This window comes from Schistocerca cancellata, chromosome 11, assembly GCF_023864275.1.
Source record: "Schistocerca cancellata isolate TAMUIC-IGC-003103 chromosome 11, iqSchCanc2.1, whole genome shotgun sequence".
NCBI lineage: Eukaryota > Metazoa > Arthropoda > Insecta > Orthoptera > Acrididae > Schistocerca > Schistocerca cancellata.
In genome coordinates this window covers 129626374-129645063 of record NC_064636.1, presented here as the reverse complement: position 1 = coordinate 129645063, position 18690 = coordinate 129626374, and positions in this window count along the sequence as shown.

Genomic DNA, 18690 nt, shown 5'->3' with positions numbered 1-18690 from the left:
CAGCACGTTGGGTGGCACGGGATACATGCGGACGTGCATTGTCCTGTTGGAACAGCAAGTTCCCTTGCCGGTCTAGGAATGGTAGAACGATGGGTTCGATGACGGTTTGGATGTACCGTGCACTATTCAGTGTCCCCTCGACAATCACCAGTGGTGTACAGCCAGTGTAGGAGATCGCTCCCCACACCATGATGCCGGGTGTTGGCCCTGTGTGCCTCGGTCGTATGCAGTCCTGATTGTGGCGCTCACCTGCACGGCGCCAAACACGCATACGACCATCATTGGCACCAAGGCAGAAGCGACTCTCATCGCTGAAGACGACACGTCTCCATTCGTAACTCCATTCACGCCTGTCGCGACGCCACTGGAGGCGGGCTGCACGATGTTGGGGCCTGAGCGGAATACGGCCTAACGGTGTGCGGGACCGTAGCCCACCTTCATGGAGACGGTTGCGAATGGTCCTCGCCGATACCCCAGGAGCAACAGTGTCCCTAATTTGCTGGGAAGTGGCGGTGCGGTCCCCTACGGCACTCCGTAGGATCCTACGGTCTTGGCGTGCATCCGTGCGTCGCTGCGGTCCGGTCCCAGGTCGACGGGCACGTGCACCTTCCGCCGACCACTGGCGACAACATCGATGTACTGTGGAGACCTCACGCCCCACGTGTTGAGCAATTCGGCGGTACGTCCACCCGGCCTCCCGCATGCCCACTATACGCCCTCGCTCAAAGTCCGTCAACTGCACATACGGTTCACGTCCACGCTGTCGCGGCATGCTACCAGTGTTAAAGACTGCGATGGAGCTCCGTATGCCACGGCAAACTGGCTGACACTGACGGCGGCGGTGCACAAATGCTGCGCAGCTAGCGCCATTCGACGGCCAACACCGCGGTTCCTGGTGTGTCCGCTGTGCCGTGCGTGTGATCATTGCTTGTACAGCCCTCTCGCAGTGTCCGGAGCAAGTATGGTGGGTCTGACACACCGGTGTCAATGTGTTCTTTTTTCCATTTCCAGGAGTGTAAACCAGTCCACTGCCAACCTGCAAGTAATGACCACTAGTCAGACACACGCACAGTGCACTCGGTATCGGTGAGTGTGCCGTCTGCGTGTAGAAGGAGTTTGGCCGGGCGGGGTGGCTGAGCGGTTCCAGGCGCTACAGTTTGGATCCGCGCGACAGCTACGGTCGCAGGTTTGACTCCTGCTCAAACGGCTCTGAGCACTATGCGACTTAACTTCTGAGGTCATCAGCCGGCCGAAGTGGCCGTGCGGTTAAAGGCGCTGCAGTCTGGAACCGCAAGACCGCTACGGTCGCAGGTTCGAATCCTGCCTCGGGCATGGATGTTTGTGATGTCCTTAGGTTAGTTAGGTTTAACTAGAAGTTCTATGGGACTAATGACCTCAGCAGTTGAGTCCCATAGTGCTCAGAGCCATTTGAACCGTTTTTTGAGGTCATCAGTCGCCTAGAACTTAGAACTAATTAAACCTAACTAACCTAAGCACATCACACACAGCCATGCCCGAGGCAGGATTCGAACCTGCGACCGTACCGGTCGCCCAGTTCCAGACTGTAGCGCCTAGAACCGCACGGCCACTCCGACCGGCTTGAGTCCTGTCTCAGGCATGGATGTGTGTGATGTCCTTAGGTTAGTTAGGTTCAAGTACTTCTAGCCGACTGATCACCTTAGTAGTTATGTCCCATAGTACTCAGAGCCATTTTGAAGAGCCATTTGAACCATTTCTTAGAAGGAGTTTGACCGATGGCAGATTGCGATGGCCCGGAGGCTCGGCACGAACGTTTCGGAAACTGCAAGACTTCTCGGGTGTTCCGGAAGTGGTGAGTGTCATCGATCCGTGGCGAAACCGAGTTCAAGCGGTCTTCAGATGTCGTGGGGTTGGGCAGTCACCCTCGTGACACATGAGACACATCAGAGGTTGGGCAGACTGTTAAAACACTACAGGCAGCGATCTGTGGTGGAACCGATATCACACTTTAAGGCTGGGCAGAGTACAAGTGCGTCTGAACACAAGGTGTGCAGAACACTCTTCCACAGCCGACGACCCACGCGTGTGCCGACATTAACACCAGAGCTTGGGCAACTACGACTGATGCGGGCACGTGACCGTCATTGCTGGATGTCGGCCCAGTATCACAGTGTCGCATCGTCTGATGAATCGTGATACCTTCTTCGTCGTGCTGTTGGGAGGGCCCGAGTCTGTCGTGCTCTAAGAGAGCAGCTCCTTCACACCTGTACTGGGTGGCCGAGCGGTTCTAGGCGCTACAGTCTGGAACCGCCCAACCTCTACGGTCGCAGGTTCGAATCCTGCCTCGGGCATGGATGTGTGTGATGTCCTTAGGTTAGTTAGGTTTAAGTAGTTCTAAGTTCTAGGGGACTGATGCCCTCAGAAGTTAAGTCCCATAGTGCTCAGAGCCATTTGAACCATTTTGAACACCTGTACTGCAGGATGGAGACGAACTGGAGGTGGCTCCATTGTTCTCTGGGGAACATTTATGTCGCCGTCCAATGGTCCATTGAGCTCGCACAAGGCACCTTGATGGGCAAGGAGTAATGTAAACTGGTTTCAGACCTTGTTCACCCTTTGATGACGATAATATTTCCCGATGCCACTGGCATTTTTCAACAAGATAATGTACCGTGTTACAAGGTTCTGAATGTGACGCAGTGGTTCAAGGAATACAGTGGCGAGTTCCAATTGTTGTGCTGGCCCCCAGACTCGCCAAATCTGAACCTATCTAAAACATCTGGGATGTGATAGAATGTGACATCAGATCTCATTATGTGGAATAATTTTAAACTGCTGCAGTCACTTTTTACTAATATTTTACTAGGACAATGCATTTCGGCAGCATGCTGAGATCATCAGGTGCGTTATACAGTTACTTATACATCAGCTGATGGTTATCTACATTATCAGCTGATGTATAAGTAACTGTATAATGCAGCTTATGATGGCAGCATGCTGCCGAAATGCATTGTCCTAGTAAAATATTAGTAAAAAGTGACTGCAGTAGTATAAAATTATTCCACATAATATTATAATACAGTCGCAGACCTCAAGCAACTACCATATAACATGGATAAATTTGAATCAGATGTGATTACCAAAGTTCGCCGAATTTCCGGGAATTAACAGTAGCCGGCCGGAGTGGCCGAGCGGTTCTAGGCGCTACAGTCTGGAACCGCGCGACCGGAACGGTCGCAGGTTCGAATCGTGCCTCGGGCATGGATGTGTGTGATGTCCTTAGGTTAGTTAGGCTTAAGCAGTTCTAAGTTCTAGGGGACTGATGACCTCAGCAGTTAAGTCCCATAGCGCTCAGAGTCATTTGAACCAATTAACACTACATCTGTACACGCAGGTCACCTAACTGTCTGCAGCGACCTACCAAGGCATTACTACTTCCGTGCCATGATGTGTCACCACTGTTATCTGTGACAAAGGTACAGGTTGTTAGGTAGGTGCTCATGATGTAATGGCTGATCAGTGGCTAATATCCCACATGAGAATGATGCCACATATGGTCTGCCCCAAATCTTTAACAATGTAGTTTGAGGAATTCCCTATTGGTTTCAGTGCATGTCGTTTGCACAATAAGGCACAGAAGGGGTAGAAACTTCATTTCCATATTGTCATGTGAAAAGTGTAGAAAAACTCAACAAAGGCAGAATGAACTATATTAACACTTTATTCAATGAGTTACCCACCAGATTTACTCAGTTGCGTAATAAGTCAGTGGACGTACTTTTCTGGGAAGAATGACTTCAAGGTAGCAGACAGATTATAACTCATTCTCAACACTCCTTACACAGCCCAATATGACAAGACCCATTCACATTTAGGACGATATGTGAGTCCCTCAGAGACAACATGTGTTCGTTCCAACTTACTTACGAGCCATCATTAGGTAACTCATATCACAGCACCACTAAATAATTCTCATTTACAGTACAGTACAGTACAGTTCCCCGTTTTCAAGAAGGGACGTCGAACAGATGTGCAGAACTATAGACCTATATCTCTAACGTCGATCAGTTGTAGAATTTTGGAACACGTATTGTGTTCGAGTATAGTGAATTTTCTGGAGACTAGAAATCTACTCTGTAGGAATCAGCATGGGTTTCGAAAAAGACGGTCATGTGAAACTCAGCTCGCGCTATTCGTCCACGAGACTCAGAGGATCATAGACACGGGTTCACAGGTAGATACCGTGTTTCTTGACTTCCGCAAGGCGTTCGATACAGTTCCCCACAGTCGTTTAATGAACAAAGTAAGAGCATATGGACTATCAGACCAGTTGTGTGACTGGATTGAGGAGTTCCTAGATAACAGGACGCAGTATGTCATTCTCAATGGAGAGAAGTCTTCCGAAGTAAGAGTGATTTCAGGTGTGCCGCAGGGGAGTGTCATAGGACCGTTGCTATTCACAATATACATAAATGACCTGGTAGATGACATCAGAAGTTCACTGAGGCTTTTTGCAGATGATGCTGTGGTGTATCGAGAGGTTGTAACAATGGAAAATTGTACTGAAATGCAGGAGGATCTGCAGCGAATTGACGCATGGTGCAGGGAATGGCAATTGAATCTCAATGTAGACAAGTGTAATGTGCTGCGAATACACAGAAAAATAGATCCTTTATCATTTAGCTACAAAATAGCAGGTCAGCAACTGGAAGCAGTTAATACCATAAATTATCTGGGAGTACGCATTAGCAGTGATTTAAAATGGAATAAGCATATAACGTTGATCGTCGGTAAAGGAGATGCCAGACTGAGATTCATTGGAAGAATCCTAAGGAAATTCAATCCGAAAACAAAGGAAGTAGGTTACAGTACGCTTGTTCGCCCACTGCTTGAATACTGCTCAGCAGTGTGGGATCCGTACCAGATAGGGTTGATAGAAGATATAGAGAAGATCCAACGGAGAGCAGCGCGCTTCGTTACAGGATCATTTAGTAATCGCAAAAGCGTTACGGAGATGATAGATAAACTCCAGTGGAAGACTCTGCAGGAGAGACGCTCAGTAGCTCGGTACGGGCTTTTGTTAAAGTTTCGAGAACGTACCTTCACCGAAGAGTCAAGCAGTATATTGCTCCCTCCTACGTATATCTCCCGAAGAGACCATGAGGATAAAATCAGAGAGATTAGAGCCCACACAGAGGCATACAGACAATCCTTCTTTCCACGAACAATACGAGACTGGAATAGAAGGGAGAACCGATAGAGGTACTCAAGGTACCCTCCGCCACACACCGTCAGGTGGCTTGCGGAGTATGGATGTAGATGTAGATGTAGAATGTATAGAGTGTCCAAATTAGGTGGTCGTGTGAGGGTAACTTTCTATTCACTCACTACAACTAGTTTCTATTGGCGGATCGATTTTAAAGGCCGAATTTGAGGTAGCTCTGAATAACCTGAGAGAGTACGCAGCCCTAGGAACAGACAATGTTACTGCCAAACGTTTCCAACTAGCAGGAATGTACACCGACAAGCCAAAACACTATGACCACCTGTTTGAAAAGTGGAGCAACACACTATTAAACGCAGCACAGCAGCTATCTCTGTTGACACGGATTCTGCAAGCCCTCGACAGGTCTCCAGAAGTATGTGGCACCAGAAGCCGACTCACAGGTTATCAAATTCCCGCAAAATACGGGACGGCGGTGTGTGGCCACGAAGCTGGCGCCCGATACCTGTTCCAGTGGGTACAGGTCAGGGGCATTTGCCGGCTAAGAGATCAATTTGAGTTCGCTGCCACGATCCTCAAACCACTGCAGCGCGATTCTGATCTCGTGTCGCGCAGAGTCATACTGCCGGAAGGCGTCATCACCACCACAGAAGGTTTCAGCCGCGGAGGGACGCAGGTGATTCACTGCAGCCACGGTCTCCTCGAGTTCTGCCACAGGTCCCACAGAAGCCCAGCCCAGCGTCCTCCACAGCATGAAGCCGCTCTCACTGGCCACTGCCTGTGGCACAGTGGACATTTCACGCAGCCCCTAGCCTGGATGACGGCGTGTAGGGACCCGACCGTCAACCTGATGCAGCAAGAAATCCCATTCGTTCGACAGGCGACACGTTTCTGTCTACCCACGGTGAAAACTCAGTGACGGTGTGCCGACGGCAGTCGTAACCGTGCGTGTCGTCGGGTCAACACAGGGACACGGCGAGGCCGTGCCCAGTCCTCGACGGTGGCCTTTGAGTGCTGAGCTCAGAAACTCTCAACTGCACTCTGTCGTGACATCTGCCACAGATCGCTGCCCGTCCTGGATTACGCACCGGGCAATCCTCCGACCTCTACAGACGTGTTCCAATTACTAGACTAAACGATTATTTTTGATACTCTTAAATTCACTGGTGTAAAAATTCGAGAGAATAGTGTAATAATTGATTTATTTTAAACGGTTTGATTGATGCCACGGAACACTTGCGGAATTGTTTGGAAATAAACTGAGGTCTGTTATCATGTAGCTGTTTCTGTAAAGCAAGTAGTTCTGCGGTCCAGGCCTGCTCGAAGAAAGCGAGCGAAAGAAAGCATATATGAGACAGACTACTTGGTGTCTGTGTGGCTAACAGAGATAGTTTTCGATAAATTTTTCAGTATTTAGTTTTCTGGAAGACAAGAGTACAAACGGAAGTCACTCAAATGAAGGAAAATCGTTTAATGAAAGAGTATAGAAATTATATCGCAAATGGAGAAGCTCTAAATCTACATATAAATAACATGCAGTTTTATTACGTCCAGTGTCCATGTACGACAGTTTATGATTAAACAGGAAGCCGTCACTGTAATAAACATATATGTCCAGTTTGCAAGATTATACGAGTGGTCGAAGAGGAAACAGACGTAATAGTACGAGTGTAGGAGAGGGTAATCATGATGATCATGTTTGCGGAAATTTGATGCTGCCAACGTCTTGCAGGCATCAGTTTGCTGGCAACTATTGCCTGTATTACGGCCTTTGAGTGTATTCCTTTCCTAACCACATAGCCACTACACACAGACTAAATTTCGTCAAATATTGGAGGAGGAATCGTGGGCTGTCAATACAGCGGGGCTGTCTGCTCAGTATATATATATATATATATATATATATATATATATATATATATACCGTCGATATACCAGATTATATATATATATATATATATATATATATATATATATATATACCGTCGATATACCAGATGGTATATATATCTACCATGTGGTGAGCAAGATGTATGAAACAGGCGAAATACCCTCAGACTTCAAGAAGAATATAATTCCAATCCCAAAGAAAGCAGGTGTTGACAGATGTAAAATTTACCGAACTATCAGTTTAATAAGCCACAGCTGCAAAATACTAACACGAATTCTTTACAGACGAATGGAAAAACTAGTAGAAGCCGACCTCGGGGAAGATCAGTTTGGATTCCGTAGTAACACTGGAACACGTGAGGCAATACTGACCTTACGACTTATCTTAGAAGAAAGATTAAGGAAAGGCAAACCTACGTTTCTAGCATTTGTAGACTTATAGAAAGCTTTTGACAATGTTGACTGGAATACTCTCTTTCAAATTCTAAAGGTGGCAGGGGTAAAATACAGGGAGCGAAAGGCTATTTACAATTTGTACAGAAACCAGATGGCAGTTATAAGAGTCGAGGGACATGAAAGGAAAGCAGTGGTTGGGAAGGAAGTAAGACAGGGTTGTAGCCTCTCCCCGATGTTATTCAATCTGTATATTGAGCAAGCAGCAAAGGAAACGAAAAATTCGGAGTAGGTATTAAAATCCATGGAGAAGAAATAAAAACTTTGAGGTTCACCGATGACATTGTAATTCTGTGAGAGACAGCAAAGGACTTGGAAGAGCAGTTGAACGGAATGGACAGTGTCTTGAAAGGAGGATATAACATGAACATCAACAAAAGCAAAACGAGGATAATGGAATGTAGTCGAATTAATTCGGGTGATGCTGAGGGGATTAGGAAATGAGACAGTTAAAGTAGTAGATGAGTTTTGCTATCTGGGGAGTAAAATAACTGATGATGGTCGAAGTAGAGAGAATACAAAGTGTAGACTGGCAATGGCAAGGAAAGCGTTTCTGAAGAAGAGAAATTTGTTAACATCGAGTATAGATTTCAGTGTCAGGAAGTCATTTCTGAAAGTGTTTGTATGGAATGTAGCCATGTATGGAAGTGAAACATGGACGATAAATAGTTTGGACAAGAAGAGAATAGAAGCTTTCGAAATGTGGTGCTACAGAAGAATTCTGCAGATTAGATGGGTAGATCACATAACTAATGACGAAGTATTGAATAGGATTGGGGAGAATTGAAGTTTGTGGCACAACTTGACCAGAAGAAGGGATCGGTTGGTAGGACATGTTGTGAGGCATCAAGGGATCACCAATTTAGTATTGGAGGGGAGCGTGGAGGGTAAAAATCGTAGAGGGAGACCAAGAGATGAATACACTAAGCATATTCAGAAGGATGTAGACTGCAGTAGGTACTGGGAGATGAAGAAGCTTGCAGAGGATAGAGTAGCATGGAGAGCTGCATCAAACCAGTCTCAGGACTGAATACCACAACAACAACAATATATGCCGCTACTTCCGAATCAAGTAGTAGCTCCTCAGTTTGCCTCGCATGGGCTGAGTGCACCCCGCTTGCCAACAGCGCTCGGCAGACTGGATGGTCACCCATCCGAGTGCTAGCCCAGCGCGACAGCGCTTAACGTCGGTGGGCGGATGGGACAATGCCGTTGGCAGCTCAGTACACCGAGGTACTGCGAAAGTAGACAGGACGAGCAGCTCCCGCAGAGCCTGTACTTACCCTGGAGCCAGGGAAGAGTGACGTCACGAAGTGGCCTTTGTTTCTGAGGCGCCGGAGTCGCAGTGTGTGCGGGGACATCCGACCTCCCCTCATATACCGGAGGCTGGCAGCTTCTCACACCTGACGCCATCGCGTGACCTCGCGCGATTGTAACGAAGTGGCGTTTATCTCCTTATCTCGTATCTCGAGTGGGTTCCATCAGGTGAGACGCTGTGAAATCAGGAGGGCGTCACACGAGTGGGTTTACGTAATGGAAACGGTGACTGCCGCACGGACATTTCGTTCCACAGAATGCGACAAGTCGGGAAGGGATCCTGCATCTGACAAACTCGGCACTGCACGGATGAACGTTTTTGTCTGGGTGTGAACGTCAATAGTAGCAACCTGTCTGTCTGGGGAACTGGTGTGGTCGTATTTCAGGTGGTTGTTGCCGAGTTCTGTTTCGCTAGAGTGGACATTATGCTGTGGATCGGACTAAACAGGACACGTACTCCGTGTCAAATTTGTAATTCTTTTGGCGCTGGAGGTATAGCAGATAACGAAAATGTATTTATTACACATTTGCAATATGGTAGGGAGAAGACAAGTTGTATCTGTGGTGTCACTGCCAGACACCACACTTGCTAGGTGGTAGCCTTTAAATCGGCCGCGGTCCGTTAGTATACGCCGGACCCGCGTGTCGCCACTATCAGTGATTGCAGACCGAGCGCCGCCACACGGCAGGTCTAGAGACACTTCCTAGCACTCGCCCCAGTTGTACAGCCGACTTTGCTAGCGATGGTTCACTGACAAATTACGCTCTCATTTGCCGAGACGATAGTTAGCATAGCCTTCAGCTACGTCATTTGCTACGACCTAGCAAGGCGCCATTATCAGTTACTATTGATACTGAATCATGTACCGTCAAGAGCGACGTTCACCATTAATGGATTAAAGTTAAGTATTCCACCAGCTACGTCCGTTTTTTTCCTTGTCCTGTTCCAGACCTCACGCCAGCCTGCGTGAGCTAAAACGCGTGCCTTTCGGCTTCCTCTAGTGACCCGGTGTTGGCTCTCCTGCCAACCACAACAGTAGGTTTGACGTGGTCTCAGGGGATATAAAAAGTTCTAAATGTAGACCACAGACCTCAGATCTCTGGCATCAACAGTGGCTCTAACCTGCCTAGGCATCAAGCTGAACTGCATCTGGGCTTCAGACACTTAATTACATCCTGTTTCGAATATACCAGACTTCGTCAAGCGTAGTCGCTCCCGACTTTTGACGAAGCAGTCTCTTGTTAACACGTGAGCAGAAGATTTCAGCGGGTGAGGCATCTGAAGCGTGTACTTGCCAGGGCAACAGCTGAACACTATACGTGCAGTGGTAGCTGAGGACCACAAAGGCAAGCTGCTGTATTATACCGTTTAAAAATAATGTCACGTAGTGTCTGTGCACACCCTTAACACGTCAAAAATAGACCACCCACAGTCAGCGATACCTGTCATGGTAAGCAGATGTGTTGCGTACCGAACTACTTTTATGGATGACAAGAGTGTACCTGATACTCAAGTGAACAGAAACCTTATAACCCAGATACTGCTGTCGTCCTTCAGCAAGGATTTTTACAGAGGAGCCTACAACTTGTTTTCCTACTTCTTTATTCCGCCTTCCAACAGATGACGTCGGACAAACTGCACTGTTTCCCCGCATCCCCCGGCACGTCTTGCACACGCTCCACCGCTAGAGGCGCCGCCCCCCGTCTGTGAGCGTTTCTTTGTACAGTGACGTCGAACACAGGCGGTGGCTACATTAATGTGGCTGGATTATACACTCCTGGAAATTGAAATAAGAACACCGTGAATTCATTGTCCCAGGAAGGGGAAACTTTATTGACACATTCCTGGGGTCAGATACATCACATGATCACACTGACAGAACCACAGGCACATAGACACAGGCAACAGAGCATGCACAATGTCGGCACTAGTACAGTGTATATCCACCTTTCGCAGCAATGCAGGCTGCTATTCTCCCATGGAGACGATCGTAGAGATGCTGGATGTAGTCCTGTGGAACGGCTTGCCATGCCATTTCCACCTGGCGCCTCAGTTGGACCAGCGTTCGTGCTGGACGTGCAGACCGCGTGAGACGACGCTTCATCCAGTCCCAAACATGCTCAATGGGGGACAGATCCGGAGATCTTGCTGGCCAGGGTAGTTGACTTACTCCTTCTAGAGCACGTTGGGTGGCACGGGATACATGCGGACGTGCATTGTCCTGTTGGAACAGCAAGTTCCCTTACCGGTCTAGGAATGGTAGAACGATGGGTTCGATGACGGTTTGGATGTACCGTGATCTATTCAGTGTCCCCTCGACGATCACCAGTGGTGTACGGCCAGTGCAGGAGATCGCTCCCCACACCATGATGCCGGGTGTTGGCCCTGTGTGCCTCGGTCGTATGCAGTCCTGATTGTGGCGCTCACCTGCACGGCGCCAAACACGCATACGACCATCATTGGCACCAAGGCAGAAGAGACTCTCATCGCTGAAGACGACACGTCTCCATTCGTCCCTTCATTCACGCCTGTCGCGACACCACTGGAGGCGGGCTGCACGATGTTGGGGCGTGAGCGGAAGACGGCCTAACGGTGTGCGGGACCGTAGCCCAGCTTCATGGAGACGGTTGCGAATGGTCCTCGCCGATACCCCAGGACAACAGTGTCCCTAATTTGCTGGGAAGTGGCGGTGCGGTCCCCTACGGCACTGCGTAGGATCCTACGGTCTTGGCGTGCATCCGTGCGTCGCTGCGGTCCGGTCCCAGGTCGACGGGCACGTGCACCTTCCGCCGACCACTGGCGACAACATCGATGTACTGTGGAGACCTCACGCCCCACGTGTTGAGCAATTCGGCGGTACGTCCACCCGGCCTCCCGCATGCCCACTATACGCCCTCGCTCAAAGTCCGTCAACTGCACATACGGTTCACGTCCACGCTGTCGCGGCATGCTACCAGTGTTAAAGACTGCGATGGAGCTCCGTATGCCACGGCAAACTGGCTGACACTGATGGCGGCGGTGCACAAATGCTGCGCAGCTAGCGCCATTCGACGGCCAACACCGCGGTTCCTGGTGTGTCCGCTGTGCCGTGCGTGTGATCATTGCTTGTACAGCCCTCTCGCAGTGTCCGGAGCAAGTATGGTGGGTCTGACACACCGGTGTCAATGTGTTCTTTTTTCCATTTCCAGGAGTGTATATTGATTCACTGTTGTGTCCTACGTCTTTCACTTCCACTCCAGCCCATGCACTACTGTTATTAAATAACATATATCGAAAGCAAAGAAAATGCACTGCAAACATGACACTGCCAGATCCAACTCTGATCATAAACTTTCGTAATAAAATTTTCTAATGTACTCAATTTATTACCGCCTACAATAATACTGTTGTTGTTGTTGTGGTCTTTACCCGGAGACTGGTTTGATGCAGCTTTACATGCTACTCAATCCTGTGCAAACCATTCATCTCCGAGTAACTGTTGTGGATTGGCAAGAGAGCCAACCCGGTTTTGAGAGGAAGCCGAAAGGCACGCGTTTAGCTCACGCAGGCTGGCGTGAGGTCTGGAACAGGTCAAGGAAATTAGACTGGCAAAAAAGGAGGTAGCTGTGCAATACTTAACTTTAATCCATAAATGGTGAACATCGCTCTTGACGCTACATGTTTTACAGCATCAATAGTAACTGGTAATGGCGCCTTGCTAGGTCGTAGCAAATGACGTAGCTGAAGGCTATGCTAACTACCGTCTCGGCAAATGAGAGCGTATTTTGTCAGTGAACCGCCGCTAGCAAAGTCGGCTGTACCACTGGGGCGAGTGCTAGGAAGTGTCTCTAGAACTGCCGTGTGGCGTGGCGGCGCTCGGTCTGCAATCACTGATAGTGGCGACACGCGGGTCCGACGTATACTAACGGACCGCGGCCGATTTAAAGGCAACCACCTAGCAAGTGTGGTGTCTGGCGGTGACACCACAGTAACTACTGCAACCGCTTACTGTATTCATCTCTTGGTCTGCCACTACGATTTTTACCCTCCGCGCTTCCCTTCAGTACTAAATTTGTGATCCCTTGATGCCTTAGAATGTGTCCTACAACTGATCCCTTCTTCTAGTCAAGTTGTGCCACAAATTCCTCTTCTCTCCATTCTGTTCAGTACCTCCTCATTAGTTATATGATCTACCCATCTAATGGTTCAAATGGCTCTGAGCACTATGGGACTTAACATCTGAGGTCATCAGTCCCCTAGAACTTAGAACTACTTAAACCTAACTAACCTAAGGACATCACACACATCCACACCCGAGGCAGGATTCGAACCTGCGACCGTAGCGGTCGCGCGGTTCCGGACTGAAGCGCCTAGAACCGCTCGGCCACACTGGCCGGCTACCCATCTAATCTTCAGCAGTCCTATCTAGCAACATATTTCAAAAGTTTCTATTCTCTTCTTGTCTAAACTATTTATCGTCCATGTTTTACTTCCATACATGGCTACTATCCGTACAAATACTTCCACAAAGGACTTCATGACACTTAAATCAATACTCGATGTTAACAAATTTCTCTTCTTCAGAAACGTTTTCCTTGCCATTGCTAGTCTACATTTTATATCTGCTCTACTCCGACCATCACTTACCTTGTTCCCCATGTGGCAAAACTAATTTAATTCACTAGGCATCACCTCATTTGATTCGACTACATTCCATTATCCCCGTTTTGCTTTTGTTGATGTTCATCTTACGTCCTTTTTTCAACATACTGTCCCTTCCGTTGAGCTGCTCTTTCAAGTCCTTTGCTGTCTCTGACAGAATTACAACATCAAAGTTTTTATTTCTTCTCCCTGGACTAATTCCTACTCCAAATTTTTCTTTTGTTTCCTTTACTGCTTGCTCAATATACAGATTGAAAAACATCGTTGACACGCTACAACCCTGTCTCACTCCATTTTCAACCGCTGGTTCCGTTTCGTGCCCATCGACTCGTAACTGCTGTCCGGTTTCTGAACGAATTGTAAGAAGCCTTTCGCTCCCTGTCTTTTACCCTGCCAACTTTAGAATTAGAAAAATGTTTTGATAATATTGACTGCAATACTCTCTCTCAAAGTCTACAAATGTTATAAACGTAGGTTTTCTTTCCTTAACCTACCTTCTAAGATAAGGCGTAGGGTCAGTATTGCCTCGCGTGTTCCTATATTTCTCCTGATTCCGAACTGATCTTCCCCGAGGTCAGCTTCTACCAGCTTTTCGATTCCTCTGTAAAGACTTCGTGTTAGTATTTTGCAACCGTGACTTATTAAACTGACAGTACAGTAATTTTCACTTGTGTCAGCACCTGCTTCCTTTGGAATTAGAATAATGATATTGTTCTTGAAATATGAGGGTATTTCGCCTGTCTCATATATCTTGCTCACCAGATGGAAGAGTTTTGTCATGGCTGGCTCTCGAAAGGCTATCAGTAGCTCTGACAGAATGTTGTCTACTCCCAGGCCTTGTCTCGACTTCAGTCTTTGAGTGCTTTATCAACTTCTTCAGGCAGTATCACATCTCCCTTCACATCCTCCTCTATGTCCTCGATAATACTGCCTTCAAGTGCATCTCCCTTGTATAGGCCCTCTATATACTCCTTCACATTTCTGCTTTCTCTTCTTTGCTTAGGACTGGTTTTCCACCTGAGCTCTTGATGTTCATACAGGTGGTTCTCTTTCCTCCAGAGGTCTCTTTAATTTTCGTGTAGGTGGCATCTGTCTTACCCCTACTACATCCTTACATCGCCCTCTAGCCATTCCTGCTTAGCCATTTTGCGCTTCCTGTCGATTTTATTTTTTAAATATTTATCTTACCATTCGCTTTCTTAATTTTCTTCATTTTTGTATCTTCTCCTTTCATCAATTAAAATAAATACTGTATCTCTCGTGTTAACTATGGATTTCTACCGACCCTCGTCTTTTTACCTACTTAATCCTCTGCTATCTTCACTATTTCATCTTTCAAAGCTACCCATTCTTCTTCTACTGTATTCCTTCCCCTGTTCTTGTCAATCGTTCGCTAATGCTCCGTCTGAAACCCTCTACAACTTCTGATTCTTCAATTTATCCAGGCCCGATCTCATTAAATTCCCACCTTTTTGCGGTTTCTTCAGTTTTAATATGCAGTTCATAGCCGATAAATTGTGGTCAGAGTCCACATCTGCCCCTGGAAATGTATTAAAATTTAAAACCTGGTCTTACCACTATATAATCAATCTGAAACCTTCTGGTGTCTCCAGGCCTCTTCCATGTATACAACCTTCTTTCATGATTCTTAAACCAAGTGTTAGCTATGATTAAGTTATGCTCTGTGCAAAATTCTACCGGCTGCTTCCCCTCATATCTTACTTCTAGTCCATGTTCACCTACTAGTTTTCCTTCTCTTCCTACTATCGTATTCCAGTCCCCCATGATTATCAAATTTTCATCTCCCTTATCTATCTGCATAATTTCTTTTATCTTATCATACATTGCTGCGAAAGGTGGATATACACTGTACTAGTGCCGACATTGTGCATGCTCTGTTGCCTGTGTCTATGTGCCTGTGGTTCTGTCAGTGTGATCATGTGATGTATCTGACCCCAGGAATGTGTCAATAAAGTTTCCCCTTCCTGGGACAATGAATTCACGGTGTTCTTATTTCAATTTCCAGGAGTGTATATAAACTATTAAACATATTCAAATTTTATAGTTAGTGGCTTAATACTGGAATAAGATAAAATGGAAAAAATGTTATGGTAGCAGCCGCATTGGAAACCAAGCTGCAGAAGGCCAGTCTGTGCACTTGACCACTGAGCACTGGTACCGATGCACCAATGGCTGCTAAAAATCGCTCATACTGTACCCATAAATCTTCAGAGAGTGTTTTACCTTTTCATTTAGCCTACTGAGGCAAAAATGTTCTAGGAATTTGGAAGGGGCATCTACCGTCTTGTACTCAAATAGTTTGAGCCAAATTGATGATAACCATCCTATACCCCCTCTTGCTGCATTTAAATTTGGAGTAGGTCTTCCTAACTTCTTAGCTCTCACTTTCTCCTCCAATGATCTAGTGTTAAAGGGCCTCCTTAAAGGGTCATCTAAGGAATTCGCGTTGTTGCTTGCACAGTGCTCTACACATGCGGTCAAAGAGAAATGCTAACCTGGCGCCGTGAGCAACATGGCATCCCTAGTGTGGGAAGCGATGAGTCGCGTCAGAGCACAGAAAGTGCGAAATGGCAGCTGCGTCTCTTCTGCGAGTTGATCGGAGCGTTGCTAGCGATCATTTCGGCAGTCGACACTAGCTTACGGTCTCCACGGAGAGAGCGCTACAGGACATCCAGAATGAGATATTCACTCTGCAGCGGAGTGCGCTGATATGAAACTTCGAGTTCGAGTCTCGGTCGGGCACACAGTTTTAATCTGCCAGGAAGTTTCATATCAGCGCACACTCCGCTATATAGTGAAAAATCTCATTCTGGAAACATCACCCAGTCTGTGGCTAAGCCATGTCTCCGCAATATCCTTTCTTTCAGGAGTGCTAGTTCTGCTAGGTTCGCAGGAGAGTTTCTGTAAAGTTTGGTAGGTAGAAGACGAGGTACTGGTAGAAGTAAAGCTGTGAGGACGGGGCGTGAGTCGTATTTGGGTAGCTCAGTCGGTAATGCACTTGCCCGCGAAAGGCAAAGGTCCCGAGTTCGAGTCTCGATCGCGCACACAGTTTTAATCTGCCAGGAAGTTTCATATCAGCGCACACTCCGCTGCAGAGTGAAAATCTCATTGTGGAAACATCCCCCAGGCTGTGGCTAAGGCATGTCTCCGCAATATCCTTTCTTTCAGGAGTGCTAGTTCTGCAAGGTTCTCAGGAGAGCTTCTGTAAAGTTTGGAAGGGAGGAGACGAGGTACTGGCAGAAGTAAAGCTGTGAGGACGGGGCGTGAGTCGTGCTTGGGTAGCTCAGATGGTAGAGCACTTGCCCACGAAAGGCAAAGTTGCCGAGTTCGAGGCTCGGTCCGGCATACAGTTTTAATCTGCCAGGAAGTTTCATATCAGCGCACACTCCGCTGCAGAGTGAAAATCTCATTGTGGAAACATCCCCCAGGCTGTGACTAAGCAATGTCTCCGCAATATCCTTTCTTTCAGGAGTGCTAGTTCTGCAAGGTTCGCAGGAGAGCTTCTGTAAAGTTTGGAAGGTAGGAGACGAGATACTGGCAGAAGTAAAGCTGTGAGTACCGGGCGTGAGTCGTGCTTGGGTAGCTCAGATGGTAAAGCACTTGCCCGCGAAAGGCAAAGGTCCAGAGTTCGAGTCTCGGTCCGGCACACAGTTTTAATCTGCCAGGAAGTTTCATATCAGCGCACACTCCGCTGCAGAGTGAAAATCTCATTCTGGAACCATCCCCCAGGCTGTGGCTAAGCCATGTCTCCGCAATATCCTTTCTTTCAGGAGTGCTAGTTCTGCAAGGTTCGCAGGAGAGCTTCTGTAAAGTTTGGAAGGTAGGAGACGAGATACTGGCAGAAGTAAAGCTGTGAGTACCGGGCGTGAGTCGTGCTTGGGTAGCTCAGATGGTAAAGCACTTGCCCACGAAAGGCAAAGTTGCCGAGTTCGAGGCTCGGTCCGGCATACAGTTTTAATCTGCCAGGAAGTTTCATATCAGCGCACACTCCGCTGCAGAGTGAAAATCTCATTGTGGAAACATCCCCCAGGCTGTGACTAAGCAATGTCTCCGCAATATCCTTTCTTTCAGGAGTGCTAGTTCTGCAAGGTTCGCAGGAGAGCTTCTGTAAAGTTTGGAAGGTAGGAGACGAGATACTGGCAGAAGTAAAGCTGTGAGTAACGGGCGTGAATCGTGCTTGGGTAGCTCAGTTGGTAGAGCACTTGCCCGCGAAAGGCAAAGGTCCCGAGTTCGAGTATTGGTTGGGCACACAGTTTTAATCTACCTGGAAGTTTCGCTACAGGACATGTTCCGTCCATTTCATATCCGTACTAGAATGCTTCTGGACACAAATGGCACACTCTTAATGTGATGTCTGGCTCGTATTTGGAGAGAAAATGCGTAACTCACGTGCGATGTTTAGAGTGCACCCAAGTACACCAGCAGACCACCACCGGCTGCCACTGTATCCAACTGCGCGGTCCAGCAGAACTCTTTCTTTCACTTGAGATACATTATAACATAGGACGGGAAACTATACAAACTCTACTTTCTGGTTGGCACTCGTGCTCAAGCCTCGGTATACATAATCGTAACGCGTGCCATCAGCCGCCGTGGCAGTTCACAATGTCTGGACAACTGATTTTATATCGAATAAAGTAATGAGGTATTTGTTTTTATCATGGGATAAATTCCAATTTTGTGTTTCCTCGCGTTCTAGTGTTTCTGTTACTGAAATTATAATAAGTTTGCCGGCCGCGGTGGTCTAGCGGTACTAGGCGCTCAGTCCGGAACCGCGCGACTGCTACGGTCGCACGTTCGAATCCTGCCTCGGACATGGATGTGTGTGATGTCCTTAGGTTAGTTAGGTTTAAGTTCTAGGGGACTGATGACCACAGATGTTAAGTCCCATAGTGCTCAGAGCCATTTGAACCATATAATAAGCTTAGATTGTTGTTGTTGTTGTGCTCTTCAGTCCTGAGACTGGTTTGATGCAGCTCTTCATGCTACTCTATCCTGTGCAGGCTTCTTCATCTCCCAGTACCTACTGCAACCTACATCCTTCTGAATCTGCTTGGTGTATTCATCTCTTGGTCTCCCTCTATGATTTTTACCCTCCACGCTGCCCTCCAATGCTAAATTGGCGATCCCTTGATGCCTCAGAACATGTCCTACCAATCGATCC